Below are 18129 nucleotides of genomic sequence, written 5' to 3'. Positions count from 1 at the left end.
GTCGGACCTGGGAGGCCGATTCACACATTCAAGTCACCCACAAAGTCCTCAAATATCAAGGAAAGTTGCCTAAGTTGGACCTCTGCAGCCTACCATCTGCCAGACATGAAAAAGAAATAGACCTGTGACACCAGCCCCTTTTCCATCATGGGCTGCACATGATGCCCCCTGACAATATAAAGGGATTAATTAGCTTAGCAACGTCTGGAAGCTTTGAAATGAAATGCATTCCACGGTGCTGAGTGGCTCCTGGAAGAGAGGAGGAGGCTGGTATTCTGGGGAAAGAAAAAACCCTCCTTTCCCCCCACATCTGGTCCTCATAAAATAGCAAGCAAGCAAAATGCAAAGGATCCAATTTCCCAAATCAGCTGCTTGGTCATGAGATTCCAGATTCCAGTCGACTGGGTGGGGACCAGGATGTTTTCTCTGAAAAAAGAGACAAAACTGGATTATATATTGAGAAATCTTCTGGGACTGTTTTTCTTCTCTTTTCCCTCTTTCATTTTTCTTCCCCCCTTCCTCCCCTTTTTTGTTGACATTTCCCCAAGTCTCCAGCCATGACAAAGATAGTGCATCTGCCCTGCAGAAATAATGCCGAATAATGAAATACCGCTAAGTAATAGTGCAGAAATAATGCCGTTCGACACGGTTTTAACTGCCGTGGCTCAATGCTATGGAATTCTTGGATTTATAATTTTGTGAGACACTTAGCCTTCTTTGTCAGAAAGCGTTGATTCCACAACTATAAACCCCAGGATTCCATAGCACTGACCCATGGCAGCTAAAGCGTCATCAAACTTCATTATTTCTGCAGTGGAAATGAAGCCAAGGAGGTATTAAACTTCAGCAGGGACCGGTGTCTCTTTGACACTACACAGCTGTAGCACCGTGATACCATTTCAATTGCCACGACTCCGTTCTATGGAATCCTGGGATTTGTAGTTTTTGTGAAATAGTTAGAATTCTTTGCCAAACTACAAATCCCAGGATTCTGTAAGCGGAAGTCATGACTGTTAAAGGGGTACCAAAGGGCTGTAATTGTGCAGTGTGAAAGAGGGAAGGCTGCATCTGCACTGCAGAATTCTGATTTGACACCACTTTAACTGCCAAGGCTGGATGGGATTTGTAGTTTTGTGAGATATTAATTTTTAAAAAATAGTTCTAGCAACAAGTACCTATGACGAAGATGACTGAAAGCTTTCATGGCATCTAATGATATTATAGCCAACAAACCTGACTTGACTTGGCTCCCTTGGTCAGCCTTCCCCAATGAGCATCCTCTCTCTATATCAGACTACTGCCCCCATCATCCCTACCCTACCCACCAGTGGTCTTACTGACTAGAGCCTCCTGGAAATTGTAGTCCAAAAAGTCAAAAGCGTTCATGGCTGGCATCCATAGTTTTTGTGGGTTTTTCAGACTATGTGGCCATGTTCTAGAAGAGTTTATTCCTGATGTTTCACCAGCATCTGTGGTTGGCATCTGCTAGAACATGGCCACATAGTCCAAAAAACCCACAAAAAACTATGTAGTCCAAAAACCCCACCTAGCTTTTCTAAGCTCTGATAAAGCACTTGGACCAAAACTGGATTTATTTTTATATGGGATTTTAAACCATTCCACATGACACTCTGTGCTTCAGTGCTGTGTATTTTTTTTTAACAACCACAAATGTAAAATCAAAAGTGATGTTGGAGGAAAGCCATTTCCCAGGCAATCTGAAAGAGAAGGGAACCAGGGAGATGAAGAAGGGAGAGCCCTTTGAACACAGGACTGTCCCAAATTGCAGAGGACAGGGATCAAAAAGCCCTTGTCAGCCTGGCAGAGTGGTGGCAAGAGAGCAAATGTTCAGACTAATTATGGTCTGGGATTTACAGTGGGGTTTCCTTGCAGGGAGAGCATGTGGGGTGGGAAGATAAAGAAGGGGAAAAGGCTTTGAAGGGGGAAAGGAGAACAAAAGGGAAGTCACCATGCATTCCAAAGTGACCACCAAATCTTTTGAGCCTAGTTCTCAGTGGGAAACAAAGGGAAATGTTAGAAACTTACATAGGGATTTGTCTGGAAATGACCTGGAGCCCTAAGCAGCACTTGGAAACCTACATTTCGGATTGCAACTCCCATTATCCCCACCTGGCTTGGAGATTCTGGGAGTTAAAGGAGGAGGCATCAAGGAGATGACATGTAACATTGCATTCAAAGGGTTTTGTGATGTTTCTACAGTTGCCCCCCTGTTTTTGTGGGGGATCCATTAAATGGAAAATTGCTTATATTCATGCCCCATTGGCTTGAATGTTGGTGTGCCCCCCAGGGATGCACCATAGTCACATTTTGCTCCCCTTTGTTTGCCGCCTGTGAACAGGCAGAAAATGGAGGGGGAACTGTACAATAGTGAATTGCATCACTGCACAAATGAATGTGCAAAGAAATGTGAAATCCATCATGGCAATGCACAAGGCAGATCAGCACTATGTATCCCTGCATGTGAAATACTCAATGGCACCACATGTGCAACAGCATCATATGTTCAACTCTGCTTCTGGAGCCTTCAATTGAATACCGATGCTATGCCATGACTAAACACTACAACTACATACATAAGGGGAATTATACATGTGTAAGTTACTGTCAGAGAGTCAGTGTGGTGTAGTGGTTTGAGTGTTGAACTACAACTCTGGAGACCAAGGTTCAGTTCACAGCTCAGCCATGAAACCCACTGGGTAACCTTGTGCAAGTTACACTCTCTCAGCCTCAGAGGACTGCAATGGAAAAACCCCTCTGAATAAATCTTCCCAAGAAAACCCCATGATAGACAGCATTAGGATTGTCATAAGTTGTCATAAATAACTTGAAGGCACACAACAACAACAACAACAAATTCACTATCATGTGCCTAAATACCGGAAAGGCATCAGATCACTTCTGACCTTGGAAGCTAAGTAGAGTCAACTCTATTTAGTATTTCATATTTGGATGGGAGACCACCAAGGAATACCAAGTGCTGTCAGCTATATTTCAGAGGAAGAAACTGGCAAAACCACTTCTGAGTATTCCTTGCCTAAGAAAACCTTATGAAATTCATGGATTCATCATAAGTTGACAGGTGGCTTATGCTCACACAAGCCACTGTTAGGATGTGAGCCCTAGTCCAAATAAGTAAAGTTTCCAAATTCCATCCATAAGTTTATTTTCCTAACTGCATTAGTTACATCCATTAGGAAATGATCAAAGAGCCATCTGAATCCAACCCATCTGTTAGGCAAAGTGCATCAACCATCTCAGTGATTTCTGCTGACAAGGCAGCAATTTGTTAGTCATTACTGTTATTCTATTACTGTGGCATTTTGACTTCCAGGGAGATGGGACGAGAGATTTTGTGGCCCCATTCCCCAGTTCTTAGTAGCAACATTTTCACATAAAGAATGTGACTTCCAACTTTGCCACTGGACATGGAACTTCAGATGATTCCAGACCTTATTCCTTTCCCCCAATGCATTTTTAAAAATAAAACCAGTAAATGTTCAAAACTCAGAGAATCATAGAATCATAGATTTGGAAGAGACCACAAGGGCCATCTAGTCCAACCCCATTCTGCCATGCAGGAACTCTCAGAGGCTCACATTCTGCCAACATGGATGGGGAGTGGAAAACCTTGCTGACTGGGGATGATGGGAGTTGTAGGGCAGCAATATGGATACCACTCGATATCTGGAGGCCTGAATACACATTTACTGACAGCACCTTTTTGGGATGCCAGAACAGAAGCTTTTTCCCTGTGTGGAAATGCTGAGCTTTGGAGCTTCTGCATCTAATGAATTTTTCTCAGGAAACACAGCTGTTACATTTTACTTTGTTACCTTCTCTTCTCATACCCAGCTCCCTGTCACACTCCTCACAGGACAGTTTCCAAATCTTTCACCATTTTGGTTGTCCTCCTTTGGACACGCGCCAGCTTGTCCACATCCTTTTTGAATTGTGTGCCTAGAACTGGAGACAGTATTCCAGATGAGGTCTGAGCAAAGCAAAAGAGAGTAGTACTATTACTTCGCTTGATCTAGACATAATAATAATAATAATAATAATAATAATAATAATAATAATAATTTGTATTTCCTGCTTCTCCAAAGATCGAAGTGGGATTACATTATATTAAAAATATAGTACAATACAAATATAAACTATAAAATACTAACACTGAATTAAACATTCCTATTAGTTCCTTAAAATATATAACCAACTGTAGTCCTATGAGTGTCATTGGGAGTGGAGTATTAATTATGATTTTATATAGAATCAGGTGGATACATCTGCCAGAAGAGATCCGTCTTAAGTGCCTTCTTGAAGGCATCTATGATGGTAATAAGATGGATCTCTTCCGGTAGGCTATTCCATAATGTGGGGGCTGCGGCTGTGACTGCTCTATGGAAGTCAATATTAATCTCGTGTTATAATGTTCCAATAGATTCTTGCAGATGTTCTGAGTGTGCAGGGTGGATTATGTAGGGAGAGGCGTTCCCACAAGTAACTCGGGCCCAAGCCATGTAGGGCTTTAAAGGCTCCTATTGATGCAGCCTAGAATTGCATTGGCTTCAGCTACCCTATCACACTGTTGGCTCATGTTGAGCTTGTGGGTTAGGAGGACTCCTAGTTGCCTTTCATATGCATTGTTGTCACACCATCCTATATCTGTGTATTTTATTTTTTCTGCCTAAGTGTAGTACCTTACATTTCTCCCTATTGAGATTCATTTTCTTACTTTTGGCCCAGCATGAATTTTTATCCCCTCCTCTGGGGTATTAGACACTCATCCTAATTTGATGTCATCTGCAAATCTGATAAGCAGGCACTCTAGAAAGAATGGTACTTTTGGCAAAACTGTCATGTACAAACACAAACATGCCCAGAGTTTCAGATTTAAGCTTAAAGGAAAACCATAGAGCCCAGGATCTGCAAGTCTTCACAGACAGTTTGCTCAATAAGCCGGAGGAGCTAAAAAATAGTAGCAGATAGACAAATCCTCATTTCAGGGGTGCCTGATTTCCCTGAAAGAAGTAAAAAAAAAAAAAAAAAAGCTCTTCTTACAAATTTATAAGGCAGAATGTGATCAGGCAGTGATGCAAATGTTTTCCTTGATTCCCTATGGGTAAGAAGCTAAGCAATGAATATAGCTCATCCCCTAAATAAGTCCATTTTGAAAGATGTAGTTAAGAGTGTGATAATAAGGTCAGACCTGGGAAATCCCCAGGTGTGGGTGGCTTTATGAGTGAGGTTTATACATTTTTTTGCTGCTCTCTTGATGCCTCATCTTAAGTCATTATAAAGAGATCTTAAATCATTATAAATGGTTTGAAAGGTTCACGTTTCCAAGGAGATGAATTACTAAATGCATCATTAACGTTAAAAGAGGAGGAGGAGGAGATCCCAAATGCTGGAGTTCCGTTACCTCATAGCTTTACTGAGTCAAGATGTGAAAAATTTAATTTTATACCCTTTTTTCCCAAATATGTGCATAATTTAATTACAAAATATATATTGCTGGCTCAGATGAGAAGGACGCCCAAATGAGAAATGGCACACGCAGCCAGAAGAATGCTGAACATACTTCATGACCCTAATCTGTCACTTTGCAGGATCTGTAGTTTTGTGAGATATTTAACCTTCTCTGTCAGACAGTTCTGCTGTCAGATTCAAACTACAAATCCCAGGATTCCATAGGATGGAGCCATGACACTTAAGGTAGTGTCAAACCGCATTATTCTGCTGTGTGGCAGCAGCCTGGGATCCACTTCACTTTGTGATAGTTCACATGTTGAAGGACTGGTTGATCCAGCAGATGCTGAATCCACATTTGGGTAGTGTATTTATTATTGCTTTATTCACCCATTGGGTTTCCAGAGAGGAGTCCATCTATCTGGTGTGTGGTCTTCCTCGCTTTTCCACTACCTTCAAACTTTCCTAGCATTATTGTCTTTTCTAATGGCTCATGCCATCTCATAGAATCATAGAGTTGGAAGAGACCACAAGGGCCATCCAGTCCAACTCCTTGCCATGCAGGAAATCTCAATCAAAGCATCCCTGACAGATGGCCATCCAGCCTCTGCTTAAAGACCTCCAAAGAAGGAGACTCCACTACACTCTGAGGAAGGAGTGTGTTCCACTGTCGAACAGCCCTTACTGTCAGGAAGTTCCTCCTAATGTTGCGGTGCAATCTCTTTTCCTGTAGCTTGCATCCATTGCTGCGGGTCCTGTTCTCTGGAGCAGCAGAAAACAAGCTTACTCCCTCCTCAATATGACATCCCTTCAAGTATTTAAACAGGGCTATCATATCACATCTTAACCTTCTCTTCTCCACGCTAAACATCCCCAGCTCCCTAAGTAGTTCCTCATAGGGCAAGGTTTCCAGACCCTTCACCATTTTAGTTGCCCTCCTTTGGACACGCTCCAGTTTCTCAACATACTTTTTAAATTGTGGTGCCCAGAACTGGACACAATATTCCAGGTGGGACCTGACCAGAGCAGAATAGAGTGGCACTATTACTTCCCTTGATCTAGACACTATACTTCTATTGATGCAGCCTAAAATTGCATTGGCCTTTTTAGCTGCCGCATCACACTGTTGACTCATGTTCAACTTATGGTCTACTTGGGTGCACGATAGACGGGCCCTATGGGGCACCGTCATCATGTGCGAGGGGCGGTGCTTTCAGACGCCCCTCGCCCCTGATGAGGGTGTCAAAATGGCGGCACCCTGTACACACGGATGCCGCCATTTTGATGTGACGGACGCCTAGCGTCCACATGTCTCGGTGCTTTTATGACGCTGCAAGTGCGCCATTTGTACACTGCGGCTCCCTCACGCAGCAAACTAGGGTGGTGGCAGACAGCCCTTTTGGGCAATCTGTATTCCGCCTTGGACTCCTAGATCCCCTTCCCATCTGGGCAGCGGCCAAAGAGGACTTCTCTTCGCCGCCGGAGCGGCGTTTTCGGAGGGGCGGGGCCGGTGAGAGCGGCCCCATAAAGCCGGCTCCCGGCCTCCCCGCCAGAGACGCTGCCGCTCGCCCCCTTCCCATCTGGGCAGCGGCCAAAGAGGACTTCTCTTCGCCGCCGGAGCGGCGTTTTCGGAGGGGCGGGGCCAGTGAGAGCGGCCCCATAAAGCCGGCTCCCGGCCTCCCCGCCAGAGACGCTGCCGCTCGCCCCCCTCCCATCTGGGCAACGGCCCAAGAGGACTTCTCTTCGCCGCCGGAGTGGCGTTTTCGGAGGGGCGGGGCCGGTGAGAGCGGCCCCATAAAGCCGGCTCCCGGCCTCCCCGCCAGAGACGCTGCCGCTCGCCCCCCTCCCATCTGGGCAGCGGCCCAAGAGGACTTCTCTTCGCCGCCGGAGCGGCGTTTTCGGAGGGGCGGGGCCGGTGAGAGCGGCCCCATAAAGCCGGCTCCCGGCCTCCCCGCCAGAGACGCTGCCGCTCGCCCCCTTCCCATCTGGGCAGCGGCCAAAGAGGACTTCTCTTCGCCGCCGGAGCGGCGTTTTCGGAGGGGCGGGGCCGGTGAGAGCGGCCCCATAAAGCCGGCTCCCGGCCTCCCCGCCAGAGACGCTGCCGCTCGCCCCCCTCCCATCTGGGCAGCGGCCCAAGAGGACTTCTCTTCGCCGCCGGAGCGGCGTTTTCGGAGGGGCGGGGCCGGTGAGAGCGGCCCCATAAAGCCGGCTCCCGGCCTCCCCGCCAGAGACGCTGCCGCTCACCCCCTTCCCATCTGGGCAGCGGCCCAAGAGGACTTCTCTTCGCCGCCGGAGCGGCGTTTTCGGAGGGGTGGGGCCGGTGAGAGCGGCCCCATAAAGCCGGCTCCCGGCCTCCCCGCCAGAGACGCTGCCGTTTGCCCCCTCCCATCGGGCACCGGCCCAGGAAGGACTCTTCGCCCCGGAGTGGCGTTTTGCGGAGGGGTGGGCCCGGTGAGAGCGGCCCCATAAAGCCGGCTCCGGCCTTCCCGCCGGAGACGCTGCCGTTTGTTCCCTCCCATCAGGGAGGGCGTTTTAGGAGGGGTAGGGTACAGGGTATAAGGTGGCTATATTGTTGTTAGCCTTAGAGCAGGGGATGCCTGAGGTGGTTAACCCCTGCTCTCTTAATTGCTGGGGAAGGGCGGGGGGAGGTGATGGTTGCGGGGGATGCTTGGGCTGGGGAAGGGAGGGATAACATCTATACGAGCGGAGCTCCTATTGAGGTAGTGTGGGGCAGGGGGAGGTATGGCGGTGGGAGAAGGGACTTGCGTTCCAGGGGAAGGAGAGATCGATGCATCATATCTATCTCCCCTTCCTGTCCCTCTCCCAACCAAAGGGACCTGAGGGTCACTCCAACCGTGCCACAAACCCTGTCGCTGCTCCTGTGCAATGCCAGGTCGATTAATACCAAGACCCACATCCTCCACGACCTGGTGGAGGACAGAAAATGCGACCTGGCTTGCATTACCGAGACCTGGCTTGGGCCTGAAGGGGATGCTGTGTGGGCTCAGGCCCTGCCTGCCGGGTTCTCGGTGAAGGACCAGCCCAGGTTAGGTGGGCGGGGGGGGGTGTGTGGCCTTGATACATAGGAACACCTTGTCCCTCACCAGGAACCACATCCGACAGACGTCCTATATCGAGTGTATTTACCTGACCCTAAATGCTAGGGACAGTCTGGGGATTCTGTTGGTGTATCGGCCACCCCGTGCGCTAACGGACTCCCTTAACGAGCTGACACAGCTGGTCGCGGAGCTGATGCTGGAGACACCCAGGCTACTTGTCCTGGGTGACTTCAACATCTCCCTCACGGCCAGCTATGTTCCACCCGGTGCAGCTCGCGAATTCATGGACACCATGGCGGCCATGGGCCTGTCCCAGCTGATAGAGGGTCCTACGCATTGTGCGGGTAATACTCTTGATTTGGTCTTCTGTTCGGATGCGGAAAATCCGTGGGCGGAAATAATTAATATTTCCCCCTTGTCATGGACGGATCACTTCCTGGTGGAGGCAAAAATCAAGGTCTCTACCCAGATCCCTCCCGGGGGTGGTGGACCTATTCGGATGGTCCACCCTCGAAGGCTGATGGAACCTGAGAGGTTCCAAGAAGCCTTAGAGAGGTTCATGGTTGGAAGTGACGGCGATTCTGTTGATGCCCTGACTGGTATTTGGAATACCGGTCTTTCGAGGGCTATACACAGCATCGCTCCCAAGCGCCCTCTCAGGCCCGCTTCCAAATGTAAGCCCTGGTATACGGAAGATCTCCGGGCAAGGAAGCGGGAACTGCGACGGCTAGAGTACCGTTGGCGGAAACACCTTCGCTTAGACGACAAGGCTCTCCTAGACCAACTGTTAGAGGACTACGGAGAGGCAATACGAGCAGAAAAGAATTCGTTCTATGGTGCTCGTATTGCGTCCGCAGAGTCGCGTCCGGCAGAGTTGTTCAGGGTGGTCAGGGAGCTAACTCAGCTCCCTCCCGCCCTGAACCAGATCCTTGAACCTTCTAAGGCCTGCTGTGACCGATTTAACGACTTCTTTGTGGATAAAACCTCTCGGATAAGCGAAGGTCTTGATGCCGACATTCAAGCAGAACCTAGAGTAGAGGTATCCAGAGCCTCCGTGGACTTTATTAAACTGGATCAGTTTGAGTTGGTAAGTACCGATGATGTGGACAAGATCCTCGGAAGTGTCCGGAAGACAACCTGCTCTCTCGATCCCTGTCCCTCGTGGCTTGCGGCCCAGGGGGGACCGGCGGTAACCTTGTTGTTACGCCGGATTATTAATACATCTTTGAGGGAGGGCCAATTTCCATCAGAACTTAAATTGGCCATTATAAAACCTATCTTAAAAAAGCCCTCCCTCGACCCCCTGGTTTATAATAATTATCGGCCAGTTTCACTGCTGCCATTTTTGGGAAAGGTGATCGAGAGGGCGGTTGCAATCCAACTTCAGGCGATCTTGGATGAAACGGATTATCTGGACCCATTTCAAACTGGCTTCCGGACGGGTTACGGGGTTGAGACGGCCATGGTCGCCTTGGTCGATGATCTCCGTCTGGGCATCGACAGGGGAAGCGTGTCCCTGTTGGTGCTCTTGGACATCTCAGCGGCTTTCGATACCATAGACCATGGTATCCTTCTGGGGCGCCTGGCAGAGGTGGGAATCGGGGGCACTGTGCTCCAGTGGTTCCGGTCCTACCTCTCTGGGAGGTCCCAGATGGTGCAGCTGGGAGACGTGCGCTCCGATGAGCGGACCCTTAAAACTGGGGTCCCTCAAGGAGCCATTCTGTCTCCCATGCTATTTAACATTTACATGAAACCGCTGGGAGAGATCATCCGGAGACATGGGGCGCGGGGTTATCAGTACGCTGATGACACCCAAATCATTTTCTCTATGTCTCCGACTGATGCAGTGACTGGGGATGGCGTCTCTCCTCTCGTGGCCTGTCTAGAGTCAGTAATGGGCTGGATGAGGGAAAACCGACTCAAGCTGAATCCAGAGAAAACGGAGGTACTAGTGATAGGTTCTCCTGGTCCAGGAATGGCGGTGGTTCCACCTGTCCTGAACGGGGTCACGCTCCCTGTGAAGGACTCCGTGCGCAGTCTGGGGGTGCTTCTTGATTCGTCGCTTCACCTGACTGCTCAGGTGAATGCGACGGTCAAGAACACCTGTTATCAGCTGCGGCTTATTCGCCAGCTGCGCCCATACCTGGCCCAGAGGGACCTAGAAACCGTTGTACATGCTCTGGTAACCTCGAGATTGGACTTCTGCAATGTACTCTACATGGGGCAACCCTTATACCAAACCCGGAAACTACAGATGGTGCAAAATATGGCAGCCAGGCTGGTCACTGGTATTTCCAGGACCAGCCATATAACACCGGTGCTGAAAGATCTTCACTGGCTGCCTATTTGTTTCCGGGCCCAATATAAGGCGTTGGTGATTACCTATAAAGCCCTAAATGGCTTGGGTCCAGGATACTTGAAGGACCGCCTCTCCCCATATATTCCGTCCCGCACCCTCAGAACATCCGGGCAGCTATTACTGAAGGTGCCTGGGGCTAGGCTTACTTCTGTCGCAAGGCGGACATTTTCCATCGCCGCCCTGGCCCTTTGGAACACGCTGCCCGTCGAGCTCCGCTCGATTACCTCCCTGGCCCAATTTAAAAGGGAGTTGAAAACCTTTTTCTTCCAGCTAGCATTCCCCGCATAAAAATCCTGTGGACCTCCCTCCTCTTCCGTGGCTATGAGGATGGGCTACTGGGGCTTTAGCTGGTTTCATTTTAATTTTATTCTTGTATATTGTATGGTGCCGTTTTTAACCATTGTATGTGTACTGTAATTTTATGTAAACCGCCCTGATCTATGGAAGGTGCGGTATATAAATAAAAGCTTTATTTATTATTTATTTATGTAGTCTTGTTCAGCCAGGTGTCCCCATCCTATATCTGTGTCTTTCATTTTTCTGCCCTAAGTGCAGTACCTTACATTTCTCTGTGTTGAATTTCATTTTGTTAGCTTTGGCCCAGCTTTCAAGTCTATTCAGGTCATTTTGAATGTTGATCCTCTCCTCTGGAGTATTAGCTATTCCTCCTAATTTGGTGTCATCTGCAAATTTGATAAGTATGCTCCCAATTTTGTCATCCAGGTCACTGATAAAGATGTTGAATAACACTGGGCCCAGGACAGAGCCCTGTGGGACCCCACTGGTCCTTTCTCTCCAGGATGAAAAGGTGCCATTGTTGAGCACCCTTTGGGTTCAGCCGGTCACCCAATTACAGATCCATATAACGGTTGCCTTGTCTATCCCACATTTTACTAGCTTGTTTGCAAGAATGTCATGGTGAACCGTGTCAAAGGCCTTTCTGAAATCAAAATATACTATATCTACAGTATTCTCTTCATCTACCAAGCTGGTAATTTTATCAAAGAAAGAGATCAGATTTGTCTGGCATGACTTCTTTCTCTGAAACCCATGTTGGCTTTTTGTGATTATGGAATTGCCTTATAGATGTTCAGAGTCTTTGTTCAATGATCTGCTCCAGACTCTTTCCTGGTATTGATGTCAGACTAACTGGACAATAATTGTTGGGATCCTCTTTTTTTCCCTTTTTGAAGATGGGGACAACATGATGTGACCAAAGGACAACATTCATCATATTAGTTTCCAGGGAGAATTCAGGCTTGATCTGTTCAAGGACCCATTTGTTTGTCTTTTTGGCTGTCCATGGTACCCTCAGCAGTCTTCTTCAGCACCACATCTCAAATGCGTTGATTTTCTTTCTGTCACCTTTCTTTACTGTCCAGCTCCCACATCAGCACATGGTGATGGGGAATATGATGGCTTGGCCAATTCTAACTTCAGTGCTCAGTTGTATATCTCTGTACTTTAGGATCTTATCTAGTTCTTTTATAGCTGCCCTCCCCATTCTTAGTCTTCTATGGATTTCTGCAGTCAAGTCAAACATCAGTGTTTGATCCAAGGTACAGGAACACTTTTACTATTTCTGTTTCCTCATTGCTTACCCTGAATGTGTGTAGATTCTCCATAGTCATTATTTTTGTTTTCTTTATGTTTAGTAGCAAGCCTTCCTTTCCACTTTCTCCCTTGATCTTCTTTAATAGTTGCTTCAGGTCTAGTGATGTTTTCCACTAGTAGTATAGTGTCATCCCCATATCTTAGATTGTTGATGTTTCTTCCTCCTATCTTCATTCTTCCTCCTTCTTCTGTGTCTGCTTGCTCTTTATATATTTTTTGTATACAAGTTGAACAGGTAGCATGAAAGGATGCAGCCTTGCCTGGCCCCTCTGCCAATTGGGAACCATTCTGTTTCTCCATGATCTGTTATTTGTGAATGCTGGCCGTGTATTGTCTTGGATGAAGCCGATTATTTGGACCCACTTCAAATCGGCTTTAGCACAGGATATAGAGTTGAGACGGCCATGGTTGCCTTAGTTGATCTCTGTCTGGGTATCGACAGGGGAAGTGTGACCCTGTTGGTGCTCTTGGACCTCTCAGCAGTCTTCAATACCATAGACCATATCATCCTTCTGGAACACCTGAGGGAGTTAGGTATCAGGGGCACTGCTTTGCAGTGGCTCAGGTCCTACCTCTTGGGAAGATTCCAGATGGTGTCACTTGAGGACAGTTATTCATCCAAGAGGGACCTCAAATCCGTCATCCCTCAAGGTGCGATTCTGTCCCCAATGCTGTTTAACACTGACATGAAGCCGCTGGGAGAGATCGTTCGGAGACACGGGGCGCTGTGTTATCACTACGCTGATGACATCCAAATCTATTTCTCTATGCCTCTGATTGCTGCAGTGACTAAGGATGGCATCTCTCCTCTGAATGCCTGCCTTAGGTCGGTAATGGGCTAGATGAGGGTGTAGTGAGGTGGTGACTGAGAATGGGAGAGATGAGAGGGCTAAGGAGAATCAGGTGGGAGAGGAAAAGGAAAGAGTCCCAGGGGCGGGGCCAAGGGAAGGAGGAGGCGTGGTTCTTGGGAAAATAAAAGGAGAGGGTCAGAGGCACGCGGGAGGCAGGGAAGGACACGGAAGAACTGGTCGGGAAGTGGCAGTCGAGAAAGGGAGAGAATTAGTACAAAGGAGCCCAAAGCGGGATAGAACTCCGGTCTCCCTGCAAGGGAAGGCGGGGTTCAGGAAGAGAGGACCCCACAAGGAAATTTTATTGCGAGATCCTCGGGAGGAGGGTGTTTTTCCCTGGATGGAGGTAGAGTTGTGGAAGCCGCGAGACTCCCAGAGTCGGGAAGCGGAATGGTGGGACCCAAAGGGGGAACATTGGGAGGTAGGACTTAAGCTTAGAGAACGGGAGAAAGATGAGCTGGAACCCTTGGAGAAGCATTCAGGGGGACGCTGCCGACGAACACTGGATTCGGTATCTTCGGGGAGCGGTTTGGAAGCCCGGAGTTTGAAGTAAGACTCGCCTGGGACTTTGGGAAGTGGCTGGGCCATGTTGTTTAAGTTGACTACTAGTTCCGTTTAAACCCGCTGTGGACTCTTCTGTTATTATTAAAAGTTATTGTTGCTGCACGCTGTGTAGTAAGTTTGTTACTCATGTGGAGGAGAAGGTGGTGGGAGGAGCCTTGTACCCACATCATGCAACCAGTGACACCTGCCCCGCCCACAGAGGGAAAACACACTGAAGTTGAATCCAGAGAAAATGGAGGTGCTTGCGATAAGTACCCCAAATCCGGAGACGGAGCTTTGTCAACCAGTCCTGGACGGGGTCACATTTCCCTTAAAGGATGAAGTTTGCAGTTTGGGAGTACTCCTGGATCCAGTTTTCATCTCAAGTAGATGCGATGGCCAGGAGTGCTTGGTATCAGCTTCGGTTGATACGCCAACTTTCGTGGACCGAAAGGACCTTGAAGCAGTGGTACTTGCACTGGTAATCTCTCGCTTAGATTTCTGTAATGCGCTCTACATGGGGCTACCTTTATATCAAGTTCGGAAGCTTCAATTGGTTCAAAATGCGGCAGCCAGATTGGTCACCGGAAGAGGTTGGACCACATAACACAAGTGCTAAAATCTCTTCACTGGCTGCCAATTAGCTTCCAGGCACAGTACAAAGTGTTGGTTATTACCTTTAAAGCCCTACATGTTTTGGGCCCAAGTTATGTGAAGGAATGCCTCTCCCTACACATTCTGCCCCACACCCTCAGAATATCAGGGAAGTATTTATTGGAACACCATAAGTCCAGGCTAACAACAACTTCTCATATCATTTACAGCCTCAGCCCCCAAATTATGGAATAGCCTATCGGAAGAGATCCATCTTATTAGATGCCTTTAAGAAGGCTCTTAAGACGGATCTCTTCCAGCAGGTTTTTTGGCTCAAGTTTTTGGGATTTTTTTTCACTTATACACAAGTATATATGGTGTGTGTGTAATCGTTTTTAAAAGGAGAAGGCACACACACACACAGTTTTTTTTAATAAGGAGGACAAGGCATATAATAATAATAATAATAATAATAATAATAATAATGATTTATTTATAGCCCGCCCAATCACAAGGAATCCAGGCAGGTTACAACAGATAATAAAATAAAATACAATAAATAAATAAAATACAATAAAATTAAAGAGAGCGAAGTGAGAACATTCACAGTTAGGCCTGATGGAAGTTGGGCCTCTCTTTTTCATTCCCTCCCAGGTCTGATGATGATGTCATGGAGGGAGGGCTCTTCTTCTTGAGGCAAGGATTTTATTTTAATTAATTTTAATTTAATTCTTCTCATTAAATTTAAGAGAAGAATTGGTGGACAGAGTGACACAAGTCACAGTAAATGGGGAGTAGAACTAGGTAGGGAAGGCCTGCCGGAAGAGATCCGTCTTAAGAGCCTTCTTAAAGGCTGTAAGAGTAGAAATGTCACGGATCTCCTTCGGCAGGTCATTCCATAGCTTCGGAGCTGCGATGGAAAAGGCCCTCTGGGTGACTGAAGTTAGCCTAGATTTTATTGGCTGAAATAGATTCTTCCCTGAGGACCTTAGAGTGCGGGACGGACAGTATGGAAGTAGGCGATCTCTTAAGTATTCTGGACCCAAGCCATGTAGGGCTTTGAAGGTAATCACCAACACCTTGTACCTTGCCCGGAAACTAATTGGCAGCCAGTGAAGGGATTTCAAAACCAGTGTTATGTGATCGGTACGACGAGTACTTGTAATTAACCTGGCTGTCATATTTTGTACAAGTTGAAGTTTCTGAACTTGGCACAAGGGTAGCCCCATGTAGAGCGCATTAGAGAAGTCCAATCGAGAGGTTACCAGCGCATGTACAACTGTTTCAAGGTCTCCCTGCTCCAGGAAGGGGCGCAGCTGGCGTATCAGCCGAAGCTGATAACAAGTGCTCCTGACTGTCGCATCTACCTGAGCTGTCAGGTGAAGCGACGAGTCAAGGAGCACCCCTAAGCTGCGGACAGAGTCTTTCAGGGGAAGTGTGACCCCATCCAGAACTGGCTGACATAATTCCATACCTGGGCTTGGGTTTCCTATAACAATTACCTCCATCTTACTTGGATTCAGCTTGAGTCGGTTTTCCCTCATCCAGTCCATTACCGCCCCAAGACAGGCATTCAGAGGAGAGATGCCATCCATAGACACTGCATCAGTTTGAGATATAGAGAAATATATGTATGGTATGTGTATGTATAAAATCATTTTTTTAAAAGGAGGAGAAAGCATATATTTAGATATATATATATAAATATATGTGTATATATAAAATCATTTTTAAGAGGAGAAGGCATATATATATATACTCTCTCTCTCTCTCTCTGTGTGTGTGTGTATATTATATTTAAAAATATGTATAAAATTTTTAAAAGGAGGAGGCATATATATGTTGTGTGTATATATATATATATCTGGCTTTTCTTTGCAAATGAAGATTCAGGAAGGACGCATCCTGCGCTTTGTACAAGCGCGTTCGTGACTAAAAAGGCCAATCCGGGATAAACAGGTCCGGTTGCAGAAAGCACAGTGGAAGGTCTCCTTGGGTGTTGTTTCCGGGTTGCGGTTCTTTCTGTGTTGTCATTTCTCTTCAAGATTCGTTCGGTGTGAGCTTTCAAAAAAGGCTGCAGCATCGTGGATAGTGCGTCTCCATGCCTCCCGATGCGAGGCCAAGGCAGACCATTGTTGGTGATCAATTTGGCCAAGCCTGAGATGTTGTTTCAGGGAGTCCTTGTATCTCTTCTTTGGGGCGCCCCTCTTATGCTGACCTGTGGCTAGTTCACTGTAGAATACTATTTTTGGGAGGCGATGGTCCTTCATCCTAGAAACGTGTCCTGCCCAGCGCAGCTGCGTCCTCAATAGCATGGCCTCAATGCTGGCGATCCCTGCTTGCTCAAGGACAGCAACATTTGACACATAGTCAGTCCAGTGTATATTTAGAATTGTGCGTAAACAGCGATGAAAGCGTTCAAGGAGTCGTAGGTGCTGGCGATAGGTGACCCATGTTTCAGACCCATAAAGGGGTCTTTTTTAAAAAGGAGAAGGTATATATATATATATATATATATATAATTTTTTAAAAAGGAGGTGAAGGCACATACACACCCATATATTTTTAAAAAGAGGACAAGGCATATATATATATATATATATATATACATTAATTATAAACATTACTAAAATTTAATTTAAAACAAGAACAACAACCTTGACAGTGGATACTATGGACCCACTGTATTACACACACACACACACACACACAAATGTTTTTTTCAAAACATAATTTTATAAAAATTATAAAAATTCAATTAAATTCAATTTAACGGGCCCTCTCCTTTCTCCTCTCCCTGACAGTGGATACCATGGGCCCGCTGCATTACATATAATCATAGAATCATAGAGCTGGAAGAAACAGCATCCAGTCCAACCCCTGCCATGCAGGAACTCTCAATCAAAGCCTCTGCTTGAAGACCTCCAAGGAAGGAGACTCCATACACTCCGAGGGAATGTGTTCCACTGTCGAACAGCCCTTACTGTCAGGCAGTTCCTCCCAATGTTCAGGTGGAATCTCTTTTCTTGCAGTTTGCATCCATTGCTCCAATATATATATATATATATATATATATATATATTATACACACACACACACACATATATAATATTATATTTATTGTATTTGTATTATAATATATATATATATATATACACACACACACATTAAATGTTTTTTCAAATAATTGTATCAAAATGATTAAACTTTAATTAAAAAGAAACCAACCAACCCAACCCCCAACCCCCAACCCTGGTCCCTCTCCTTCCTGCTGCCCCCACTGCCCCCCTTCCCTCCCCAGCAGCATCCCACTCTCTGTCCCAAGCAGCCCTCCTTCTGCAGAGGAGGAGTGAGTGGGGCTAGTGCTGCTGTTGTCTCTGTCGCCCCCTAGAGGCGGGTGCCTGCCCTGATCCTGGAGAGAGGCGTTATTCCCTGACTTCCCTGTTGGGGGAGGCGGAGAGAAGAGAGGAGGAGGAGGAGCCCCAAAGAAGCAGAAGGAGCAGAGCAGGAGGAGGCGGCTGCTGCTGCTGCTGCTGCTGCTGCTGCTGCTGCTGCTGCTGCTGCTGAGAAGCCTCTGGAGGAGCAGGGATGCTGCTGGTGCCTTGCAAGCCTCCTCCCTGAAGAG

Source organism: Sceloporus occidentalis, unplaced genomic scaffold, assembly GCF_023333645.1.
Source record: "Sceloporus occidentalis isolate IW3139 unplaced genomic scaffold, rSceOcc1.0.p SCAF_4, whole genome shotgun sequence".
Classification (NCBI taxonomy): Eukaryota; Metazoa; Chordata; class Lepidosauria; order Squamata; family Phrynosomatidae; genus Sceloporus; species Sceloporus occidentalis.
This window is presented reverse-complemented; position numbering follows the sequence as displayed.